Genomic DNA, 12,689 nt, shown 5'->3' with positions numbered 1-12,689 from the left:
ATTGTTCCTGTCTTACCTCACTCTTACCAGACTTGTGCGTCTTGTCTGTATAAGTGTCCTATCCGTCCTGTCTATGTAAGTGTCCTATCCCTCCTGTCTGTGTAAGTGTCCTATCCCTCCTGTCCGTATAAGTGTCCTATCCGTCCTGTCTGTATACTGTAAGTGTCCTATCCGTCCTGTCTGTATACTGTAAGTGTCCTATCCGTCCTGTCTGTGTAAGTGTCATATCCCTCCTGTCTATGTAAGTGTCCTATCCGTCCTGTCTGTGTAAGTGTTCTATCCGTCCTGTCTGTATAAGTGTCCTATCCGTCCTGTCTGTATAAGTGTCCTATCCGTCCTGTCTGTATAAGTGTCCTATCCGTCCTGTCTGTGTACTGTAAGTGTCCTATCCGTCTGTGTAAGTGTCATATCCCTCCTGTCTATATAAGTGTCCTATCTGTCCTATCTGCCAATTATGTATCAGCCATGCAGCCATTTCGTGATGGTTCCTGTCTTACCTCACTTTGACAGTGGCACAGACACTGTCAAAGTGATGCCATGTATTTATACAGTATTTCACCGTATTGTCACGTGTCACGTGAGGCTTGACCAATCGGTGTGTCATATTTAGAAAGTGAAAACAATACTCTCCTGCGGAGAGTAATAATAATATAATAATCAGCCTACTCCGAAATATGCAAAATAGCGGCCCCCATAACAGATAACGGTTAGTACTCTAAAGATACTGTATTGGCCATTGTTGAACAAAAGTCTAGACACTAGACCACATTCATACAAGGAGGTTGATCATCACTCCGTTGCTGACATGCACACATGGCTGTGCATCGTATCCCAGATTTCCGGCATTTGCAACGACGTGTTGTGCATTGCTTATGGCATGCACATGAAATCATTTCTATAGGCTATACTAGCATGGAACAGGCTGGACTAGGCTAGAGTAGGTTGTACTAGGTTGTACCAGACTCTAATACTCTCTATTAGGCTTTACTAGTCCCTAGCTTGTCAGCCCTGTAGATACTCAGACCATAGGGACTAACCACTGTGTACACAGGCCATAACTTGTGTGTGCACGAGCAATAGTTTTGCATGAACCTTTGTAGACCATAGTACAGATCTGCCTTGTATAGCCTACTACAGCCTAACAAAGCCTACTAGAGATTAAAACAGCCTATTAGAGACCAGTAGAGTCTAGTACATACAGCCTAGTACATCCAAGACTAGTCCAGCCTTTTAGGAGAACAGACTAGGGGAGGGTGGTATAGGCTATACTAGCATGGAACAGGCTGGACTAGGCTAGACTAGGTTGTACTAGGCTGTACTAGACTCTAATAGGCTCTATTAGGCTGTACTAGGCTCTTGTCCGCCCTGTAGATCCTCAACCCATAGGGACTAACCACTGTGTACACGGGCAATAGCTTGTGTGTGCACGAGAAATAGTTTTGCATGAACAATTGTAGGCCAAAGTAAAGTACTGCCTTCTATAGCCTAATAGAGCCCAGTAAAGCCTAGCAAAGGCTGCTAGAGCTGAAAGCAGACTATTAGAGCCCAGCAGAGACTAGTACAGTAAAACCCAGGTCTAGCCTAGTCCAGCCTGGCGGGAGAACATAATAGGGGAGGGGGTACCAGGCTATGCTAGGACTGATAAGGCTGGACTAGGATAGATGAGGCTGTACTAGGCTGTACTAGACTCTAATAGGCTATATTAGACTATGCTCTTGTCAGCCCTGCAGATCCTCAACCCATAGGGACTAACCACTGTGTACACGTGCAATAGTTTTGCATGAACCCTTGTAGACCATAGTACAGATCTGCCTTGTACAGCCTAATATAGCCTTGTACAGACCAGCACAGCCTACTGGAATTTAAAACAGTCTATTAGAGACCAGTAGAGTCTACAACAGTAAAGCCTGGTACACCCAGGTCTAGCCTAGTCCAGCCTTTTGATGGAACAGACTAGGGGACGGCGATATAGGCTATACTAGCATGGAACAGACTGGACTAGTTAAGACTAGGTTCTACTAGGCTTTATTAGGTTGTACTAGGCTGTACTAGTCCCTTGTCAGCCCTGTAGATACTCAGACCATTGGGATTAACCATTGTGTACACGGGCAATAGTTCGTGTGTGCACAAGCAATAGTTTTGCATGAACATTTGTAGGCCAAAGTAAAGTACTGTCTTCTATAGCCTAATAAAGCCAAGTACAGCCTAGCAAAGCCTGCTAGAGCTGAAAACAGACTATTAGAGCCCAGCAGAGTCTAGTACAGTAAAGCCTAGTACACCCAGGTCTAGCCTAGTCCTAGGACTAGGCAGTAATAGGCTGGACTAGGCTGTACTAGGCAGGGCCCATCTGGGGTGGGGGGGGGACACAAGCCTGTATGGCAATCAACTGAAAAGCTAGGCTACATAGCTTAAAAGATTTCAGCCTTTCCCTGTTGGCCGTCTAAGTGCATCTAGGAAGTTTCATAGGTTTTCAATGCTGGGAATTGGAGTTATGGCTATTTAAAGCCCAGCCAATAGGAACACAGAGGGGGCGGGGCTTAATACATTTCAGCTAGTCCCTGTTGGCCGTCTAAGTGTACCTATAGCCATCCCCATCCCACTCTATATAGTTGTGTTGAGTTATCAGTACCAGTTCTGTGGCTTTAACTCATTCTGGGGGTGAGTTACAAGGCAGAAATCCCCATGATAGCGTATTTATGGAATGTCACATTTATTTTTTGGTCATCAGGGGCCAAATGTACCAGGATTTTTACATGATCTAAATATGTATTTTAGATGTCCTAAGGATGGTAAAAATACAGATAAGTAGAAATAAAATAAGGGGGATGCGGATGGATCACTTTAAGTACAAAACCGTTTTCTGTAATAGTGGCCTCTAATTTGCATATGTATTTACATTATTTACATTTATTTACATCTATTACATTATAAATACCTTCCACATATTGTCTGACCCTCAGAATATAAATATATACACTTTATTTGTCAGATTTGCTTGCTTTGTTATAGAGTTATTTAAGAAATACTTCAAAATCGGCAGCCATTTTGATTGCAAATTAGGAGGTTAAGCACTAAGAATTTTGCTTGGGAACAGTGTTTTTCTGATTCAGCACCCTTGAATTATGTAAAATGGCCTTGTTCCCAATTTTTACCCCCAAATGCCTCTAACCTCCTTATAGAAGGCCTTTTTTCTGAAATCCCACCGGTCTAACACCTCTGGAACATCAAACTAACTACAATATGGCGTTGTTGGCAACTAAAAGCAATAGAACCTTTACCAGACCATAGTGAAGTCTGTGGTTTCAGATACCACACAACTATTGCAAAAAGACAGCCATGTATAGGCAGAATCAAAGTTAGGTGTGACCGTATCCTCAGGCTTTATTTATTTTTTATTTTTTTTCTATACTTGTGATGATACAAATGTGACTGTATATTGTGACGCACTAATGTGCTCTTTTCTGTGCTACAACCAAACAATCACCACCAATCACAACTCAATCACTGAATCAAAAGACTCAATCAATCAATCAATCAATCAATCAATCAATCAATCAATCAATCAATCAATCAATCAATCAATCAATCAATCAATCAACCAACCTGTGTGATTGCTGATCTCTCCCTCAGAACAAGCAATGCAGTCGAAGCAGCAGACAGGTTCTCCTTTCCTTCTGGCCACACGTGTTCCAGGGGAACAGCTCTCACTGCACACTGACCGAGGAGGCTACAGAGGAAAGGAACAATGATCAGTTTCAGTCAGAATTACATTCACACCATGAGCTCAACATTAATTACTTAAAAAAGCCAAAGTGACCTTTTTGGATTCAAAGTTCCAGAAGATTTTGTCTTCATCAAGGATGAGTTCTTCATCTCCGGAGGCTGATTTCTTGACCACACCCACATTGTGAACGTTCATGCTTCCATCAGGGAGCCACACCCAGTTCATGACATCATAGATTGGTAAAGTATCACCATTCTCATCAAATGATACATCATCACCAAATGAAGTGGTGAAGTTGACCTTTTCCAGGTAATAGACAAGCTAGAAATAATGAAGAACTCAGAGGGGATTACCACTCATTGTCAACATTCAACCATGTCATTTATATAATTTAGGGCTGATTTGCAGCCACGAGCACAGGAACCGATTCTTTTGGGGGTCATGTGATCAGTGACGACGGCAAGAGTGGTATGTGGCCGGCCCTAGTCAGCCTGCAGTCTAGGCTGCCCTAGCGTGTCTGATATCTGGTCTAGAGGGGCGGGTTCAAAATCTCCGGAGAAAAAATCTGTGAGATCCCATTGGTTCACCGATCTGTCCGTCAGCCCCCGCCTTTCCCCATGCCCCTCCTCCTCCCCAATGTGCAGCATTGGGAGCCCTGACGTCACAACATTTGGAGCGACGCCCACTGCACTCCGGTTGGTTGGGGAAATTAAACACTTCCTATTCCAGGAACGTCAACAGGCTGGTCCAGGCTCTTATTTTTTAGCAAAACTAAAAAATAAAAGCTCTCTAATCTGATTAGCCTGATTAATCTTTTTTTGGATGTCATAACACCTTTAACACTTCACTCTTCCTGTACCCCCCACCTTCTGCTATTGCTATGTTATTTAAACAGATGCTAGGTTAATTTTCTACCTGGTATTCTAGAATTTCAATGTACAGATTATTATTTGTGGGCTCGCTGCAGTGAGCACACACTAGTTCTTCCCTCTTTATATTTGATTAAGTGTAACTGCGAATTCTTCCCGCAAAATTCATCTTGTAAGAGCGCTCGCACGGTTGACCCAACTCCCACAATATACACATCAAATGTGTGGCTTGGCCGGGGCGATTACTTTTCTTGCCTCACCTCACTTTGGAGCCATATTACTCTCGCATACTGTTACGCAGAAACATGATTTGAATGTGAAACAGCACACTCTAACAGGGACGTTATCGTGGTTCAAACTGTATTCGAATACGTCACACGTTTTTTCTGCAATCACAGTTCAAAGTTTTGGCATTTTAAACTTTCAAACTTAGACATGTCCACCCTCTCCTTAATGAGGCGACATACTCTGAGGTCTCCCCCGGAAATCTACCAAACAAATCGTTCTAACGGCCAAAATATTCACCTTACACGCATGTGTTTTGGCCAACTGGAGTTGGCCAATCCTCAAGGAAAAAAAATATTTGACTTGTCCGTCGGGCAGGGTCGGATCGGTTCCAATTCCCACGGGGCTTGGTCGGATCCATTTGAAATGGATAGACCCGTATGGACCCGTGAGGACCCGAGCTTTAAAAAAAAAAAAAAATATATATATATATATATATATATATATATTTATGTATGTTTTGTAATAGTTAAAATCTACAAAGTAACTAGTAACTAATGTTTTCAAGTACTCAGTGTTACAATGTTGATTTGGTATGTGGTTGCACTGTATTTTAATGACGTGATGCGCACGTCGCTTAACACCTACAACAGGACAGGCCAAACAATGGACAATTGATATGCATCTAGGCTCATTCCTATGTTCATTTATAGGTTGAGCTGGGGGGATATGAAAGTCTGTGAAAAAGTAGCTGTTCAACTTCTGTATGACGCAACCCTCACCCTCCCCCGCCTCGGAGAGGCGGGGGACTCGCTGAGATGACCAGTCTCGATGTTATGGAGAAAATAAGCATAATATAGCATTGGACACGGTTTGGGTCTAAAGACCCGGCCGGATCGGCTCTATTTTCCCCGGGTCAATTTAAGATCGGGTCCAATTTTAATCGGCTCCGTTTCGGACCGGATCCAATCATTCTGGGTGCCGTTTTGGGCAGGGCCCAGTAAATTTGATTTCTTTCTAGGGTCCGTTCGGTTCGGTTCAAATATCCTCGGATCCGTTTCGGTTCGGGTCCATTTTTTTGGATCCATGCTACCCTCTAACGACTAGTAACTACCTTGATAAATCACAAGTTTGAGCATGTATAAGTGTGTACATTTGTACACATAATTATGTAGACAAGGTTAGTGAGTGTGTCAATTCACATTTATAAACGCGTATTCATATGCAAACTGCTTAGTAAGTATGCTTAGTAATTTATGAATAATGCTATACAAATGATGAATTCATGATGAACTAGAAAAAGTGCTCCTCGGAGCACAGGTCTCCGCCAGGTCAGGAAGGTTATTGTGGGCCAGAAATGTTTGGAATTTACCAATCAGGAATATAAAAAAGCGGATCTAGAGATAATGTGTACCGATTTGCATGATGTTTGGACGAAATGTGTAGGAGTAATATGAAAAAGAAAAGTGTTTCAAAAGTCGGCCTCCTGGTCGCGCTATAATAGGGCAATGTTAAAAGGGTGGCATGTGATCTTCAACGTAATGCGAGTCTGCGTGCAAAGTTTGACTGCAATCGGATGCTGCGTTCATGATCTGCGGCATTTTGTTGAAAACGGGCCACTCCTGCAAACTTTAGATGTCAATGTTAGCCAATGAGGATGGAATATGACAAATCAAACAGATCCATCTCGATCACATGACTATAGAGATTATGTGTACCGATGTGAGTGAAATTTGGATAAAAACTGAAGGCGTAATTTCTATAGCTGGTGGCGCTATAAAAGGTAAAAGTAAAAAATGCAGGGCAGATGTTTTTCCTTGGCCTCTAGGGAGTGTGTGTGCAAAGTTTGATGCAGATCGGTGCAGTTATAGTTAAAAACACAAATTGGCTTGTTATAGCACCACCATGAGGCTGATTTTAAAATGTTCAAGTCTTCCTCAGCCTAGTGCGTGTGGGAATGTGCGTGTGAAATTTCAAGGAAATCGCAATGCGTTCATGATTTGAGGCATTTTGTTCAAAACGAAGCAATCCTGCAAACTTTGGAAGTCAACATTAGCCAATCAGGAGTGGAATATGGAAAATCAAACAGATCCGTGGTGATCACATGACTAGTTACTGTGTACCTATTTGTATGACGTTTGGATAAAATCTGTAAGAGTAATATAAAACAATGGGTTTTGCACAAAACGCTATAACAGGCCCATGCAAAGAGGTTCTGAATTGGCATGCAGGGAGTGTGTGTGCACAGTTTCGCACGACCGGGCCAATGGTGCCGGAGATTAGCTGCTTGTGGACGGACAGGATGGACACACACACGACAGACAGGGGGTAAAACATACTCTCTCGCCATGCCTCCGGCGAGACAATTAAGTATACACAATCCTTTACTAGTGCTAAATAGTGTATAGTTGAAGCGTTTATCACTTTGTTTACTAGTAAGTTTAGTAATGGATTAATAATGCTTTACAAATGATGAATTCATGATGAAACTAGAAAAAGTGCTCCTCGGAGCACAGGTTACCGCCAGGTCAGGTAGGTTATTTTGGTCTCCTGGTGGCGCCATAATAAGCCAATGTGAAAAGGGGCGACATTTCTTCTTAGGGCTTGCATGGCAATCGGACACTGCATTCATGATTTGAGGCATTTTGTTCCAAAAATGTGTCTCGCTAAATTAGACCTGCTGGTGGCGCTATAACAGGCCAATGTGAAAAGGGTGGCATACTCTCTCGCCATGCCTTTCGGCCTGGCGGAGACAATACGTTTTAACTAATGCTTAATAGTATATAGTTAAGTACCTAAGTGATTATAATGATTATAGTGAGTAAAAAGTAACTTATTTGAGTAAAAGTACTACACGTAATCAAAGTGAGTTAAAAAAAAAACTTTATTTGTTTCACCCGAGCAACCGTCTATTAGACCGTAGCAACCATGGTTTTACCAAATGTTTTGGACTTTTAACGTTAGTCCACTGAAATGCTGATTCCATTTGATTTATTTTGTACACATATGTATATGTATACAAAAGTATTCTATTCAATAGAATTTCTGTTAAGCTTATTAATGCCTTTAAAGTTGTAATTGTATTTAAACGTTTTGTACCTTTAAATGCACATTCTGCTTAAATACATTTTCTACTGTACATCAACTTGCGAATGTTTTCAGCGAGCGCATGCAGTTTCTGCAGGAACTGATTTTGTAGTTATAGTACATTGTTTGCATTTTATGTATGTGATTACCTTGCTTATTGTCGCTCTGGATAAGAGCATCTGCTAAGTGCTTAAATTGTAAATTGATTGTACAGTACATTGTAAGTGGTCAAGTGTGTGTGTGTGTGTGTGTGTGTGTGTGTGTGTGTGTGTGTGTGTGTGTGTGTGTGTGTGTGTGTGTGTGTGTGTGTGTGTGTGTGTGTGTGTGGGTGGGTGTGGGTGGGTGTGTGTGTGTGTGTGTGTGTGTGTGTGTGTGTGTGTGTGTGTGTGTGTGTGTGTGTTTCCAGGTTTTCAAGTGGGTCCTATCCCACCCCTGCTCTATAGCAATGATTACTATCACAATATAGAGCTTTAACTACAACAGTCAACAGTATCCATATACAATCATTATTATTCATTATACACCAATAATGCATTTTTCATCCTACTTTGTCCATTTTTCATGTGTTTTATCATATTTACATTATTCACTATTAATCTAAATGTGAGTCCAACTAGAAAAACTTAACAGGTAAACTGTGAATTCATACCTGCCATAGCTGTATTGTCTGCAAACTGTGAAAGGCCCTCTTCCTGTCACACATTGCAACATGTCATGGAGGGCATGGGCCAGAGCATACACAGCCTTGTACACATTATACTCTGGTCTGAGGTCAGACACATCCAACAGTGAAGTTTCTGCTGTTCCTAAGTCCTCTTGTCCAGTACACACCCCTCCACCATTATCCACCCACTCTGTAGGAAGAGGTGCAAACTTACACTGAAATGTGTGCTCCCAAAACTGCCTCACCTGAAGAAACACAATTAAGACTTAAACATAAATGAACCAGTTTAATATCAAATGAACCAAAAATACTCACAATGCTATTTTCATGGCTGTTGTCAGGGTCATTGTCAGGATGTATTTTTAACAAGAAGTCCTTGAGACCTGGTATCTCTCCACGACGGATGGCAATACCCAGGGTGCCTCTCAGGTACGGCATGAAGTTAGGAGTCTGGAGTATGGCCGATGATGTCCACCCCTCACTGGCCATCCATTGCAGACCTGTCACATTCTGCTTTACCACCTAGTGTGTTGAACAAAATATATTAGTATATCATTTCTGTTCGACAGAAAACCTGTGTCCAAAACCGAACCTGTGTTCAAATGGATCCAATGTTGTTATCATTTAGTCACAAGCTCTTTTTAATACCTTTCATAGGTTCAAAACCCACAGACAGACTTTTTAAGAATTAATTATAGCAGTAAGATGTTTGATTGGTGTTATTGTCTGTTTGCTTATTGTATACAGAAGCACTGAGACCAAAAGGGAAATAAGAACATGTGTAAAATAAGCACACAATTGCTGAGCATTTAAATTGATTAATCTATATTGCATTGCATTAAACATGCTTTAAACATGTATTCTTAAAGAATGTGTACACTTCAATAAAGCTATCCTATCCTTTTAATTATGAATGCATCATGAATAATAAACCAAACCTCCTCCAGGAGTTTAGCCAAATGGCTATCAATTAGAAATGCAATGACCACACAAGCTGTGGATTTCTTCATCACAGAGACAATCCTCTGAAGTTCATCTGGGTCAGAGTCCATGGGCACAACCTCCACATACGCTAGACAAGCCAAACCAGACTGGGCCAGCTCAGACTGGAAGGATCTGGCAGCATTGTGTCCGTAGTCATCATCAATCACCAGCATTCCTACCCAGGTCCACCTGAACCGCCTCATAATCTGGAGCATAGCTCGTACCTGGTTGGATATAATGGAGGTATACGTGCTTAGGCTACATTATTCACACGTGAATCAGTGAATCTCCTACATAGATTCCACAATAGAAAAGGTCTAATCGCTCTCTTTTGATGCTGTCAATAAAGACCTTAACCCTTGCATTGTGTTAGAAACCTGCATCCACTTGTGGTGTTAGCGGGTCAAATTTGACCGGTGATTTAACTCAGCCCAAAATACTCATATATAATGATAATTTTGTTTTTTTTCCCCCTCCCACCTCATAGCTGACTTATAATGCATTAAAATCCATGCAAAACATTTTTAAAGTATTATGTTGGCTTAGGGTTTCATCTTTCAAAATATGTCGTTTTCAATTTACTCATTGCATTTCCTATAATGAAGACAATGGATAATGATGTTATCCAACTATAATATACTTAGCGGGTAAAAATGTACCCGTATACCATAGAAGGTAAAAAGTCATTTATTTCTCACAAACTCAAACGTTACTCCTGATAGCAAATGCTAATTGAGGTCACTCTCAAACATGTAAACATTGAATATTGACAATTTGGGGGGCATTGAGCCACAATTCTCTGCACCACAGGTGTCACTTTAAAAAGAAATGTTTTAAGACCATCAGAATTAACTAAAATGGTGGTAACCTATTCTCTCGGGCTTATGGCATATAGTTGTTTGTTGTTTGTTTGTTCATTTGTCTGTTAGTTGTTCATTATGTTGATGTAAAAGGTCCTTGGGTTTATGAAAGGCGCTATATAAATTCAAGCTATTATTATTATTAATTAATGTTGTTACGTTAAAATAGTTGTCTCTGAGGATATCATGAAGCCTTGTTCCAATAAAGAAATGTAAAGGGTACGTTTTACCTATTTAAACTTGAAAACGGGTAAAAATTACCCTAACACAATGGAAGGGTTAAGCACCAGCAGCAATACTAACAAGATATGCAATACCGTAATAAACTCAATAGAGGGAGGTATTTGTCAAGTATGTGGAACATGTATATATATTGGCTATTTGAAAAGAGCCAAAATACAAGTTCACAACTATGTGAGCTTGTAGATATTTTATTTAAAAAAAATAATCTGTGAACATTTTGAATTAATGTGGAAACATATGATATAACATTGAAAAGTATGTGAGAACCACTGTACCACTATATACCAAGATATCTATAGTCTATATAAATTCACCTGAAAGGCGTCACTTGGGATTGTTCTAAAGAAGGATGGGAACTGGTTATGGTCACTCAGACAGGCACAGGTGGCAAAGTAACTGACCTACAAAAGGTACAAAACACCTGTTCTCTAATATACAATATAAAAATGATCAACAACTGTCCACTGCAAACAGAGAATAATAGCATCTCTCTCTCTCTCTCTCTCTCTCTCTCTCTCTCTCTCTCTCTCTCTCTCTCTCTCTCTCTCTCTCTCTCTCTCTCTTTCTCTCTCTCTCTCTGCTCCAACCTTCTAAAAAGCAGCTCTGTTCACATGCTCCAGCTAGCTGAAAGTCATATAGCGATACAACGTGTCATATCATGTCCGGTTGTAAGCTTGTAGATCGGCTATTTTTGGTACTTTTGTGTGACACTGTAGTATGACAAAGTAGGACATTTGTTTACAAAAAAAAGTTTCTGCTCGACAGCAACGATTATGTTCTATGTCTTTCAAGCTGTAAAAAAGACTAAAAACATTACGTATCATAGTTTAGATTAATACATAACGAAGTAACCAAAGTTAGGCATGAAATATGTCATGGTAAAAGGGGGTTCAAATAGGAAACTTACCCGGGGCACTCTGTATAAACCTAATATTCTAGCAATAGCAATAGAACTTGTTGACTGAGCAGTACCCACAATTCCTAAAACTGGAGGGGAGCCAACACATCTCTCATCCAGATGAAAACGATCCGCTCTCCCAGTGACCAATGACAATGCTGCATTTAATGCAACTCCAAGCGTCAAACAGGTATCATAGATACTATATCCCAGAGTCACATTGGGTAGTAGGCTGCTGTTTCTGTTGATCTCATTAATGGCAAAGGCCATGATCTGTGCAGACCTGAAGCCATCAATGTCAAATCTAACACACAAAACTCCACTGTAACTTTGAATATGGATATAATGGTAGAAATATACAACATCAACTAATCCTCTGGTGTTACCAATTGTCTTGCTTGCTATTGTATGTGTGATACTCACGTATAGCAAGTGGGCTCCTGTTGTTTGGAGGTGAAAGACAACTCAGGGGGGACAGAGCGGAGGTGGATATAAATCAACCCACCCAGAATAAAGTCTCCAGCCTTGTACATTCTGTTCAGATTAAACTGTGCCTGTACCTCACAAGGAGAGGAAGGTGAGGAAGACAAAGCAGAGAATGAAGAGAACAATATCAAGATCAAGTACATGTATGAAAGCAGGTGTGTGTCTAGTGAAACCCTCATAACTGTCCTCCTCTGTCTAACACCCTCCCACCTTTCTAAATCCATTGTCCAGTTGCTGGATTTTATACACAGTGGCGTGTCATCCCCTGTGTCACCTTATGCCACTACGTAATCATTCACACCAGAGGCAGTAGAGGCAGGGCTTAACATACACTAGCAATTATTTCATATAAAACATTATGTTGTGTGTGTGTGTCCTATAATGTGTCAATCAAACTATCTTACCAGGGCAGCACGCACGCACGCACGCACGCGCGCGCGCACGCACACACACACACACACACACACACACACACACACACACACACACACACACACACACACACACACACACAAATATATATGGGTGATTCTTCAACTCTTCGAGTTTTTCTGTCCCCGGGGTACATTTCCAAGATTTCTTTTTTTTTTAAAGAATAATTATTTTAGGGCTAGGTTGTAGTAGCCATGGAAAAAATCATTGTGCGTCA

General features: G+C 41.0%; 1 pseudogene across 1 annotated transcript in view; it reads right to left on the bottom strand.

Annotated features, from left to right (window-relative positions):
• Positions 1-12,689, bottom strand: part of LOC311044864 (extracellular calcium-sensing receptor-like) — a 35,968-nt pseudogene that overhangs the window by 7,990 nt on the left and 15,289 nt on the right. The window contains exons 3-8 of the transcript in view: positions 10,971-11,057; positions 9,508-9,777; positions 8,885-9,091; positions 8,555-8,814; positions 3,818-4,045; positions 3,604-3,727 (exon numbers count right to left, since the gene is read on the bottom strand). The product of the transcript in view is annotated as an extracellular calcium-sensing receptor-like (transcript). The remainder of the gene's footprint in view (positions 1-3,603; positions 3,728-3,817; positions 4,046-8,554; positions 8,815-8,884; positions 9,092-9,507; positions 9,778-10,970; positions 11,058-12,689) is intronic.

The sequence above is a fragment of the Gymnoscopelus microlampas genome, assembly GCF_963454915.1.
Source record: "Gymnoscopelus microlampas genome assembly, chromosome: 5".
In the NCBI taxonomy this organism is placed as follows: Eukaryota; Metazoa; Chordata; class Actinopteri; order Myctophiformes; family Myctophidae; genus Gymnoscopelus; species Gymnoscopelus microlampas.
Note: the sequence above shows the minus strand (reverse complement) of the source record. Positions and strands in the feature narration are given on the sequence as shown.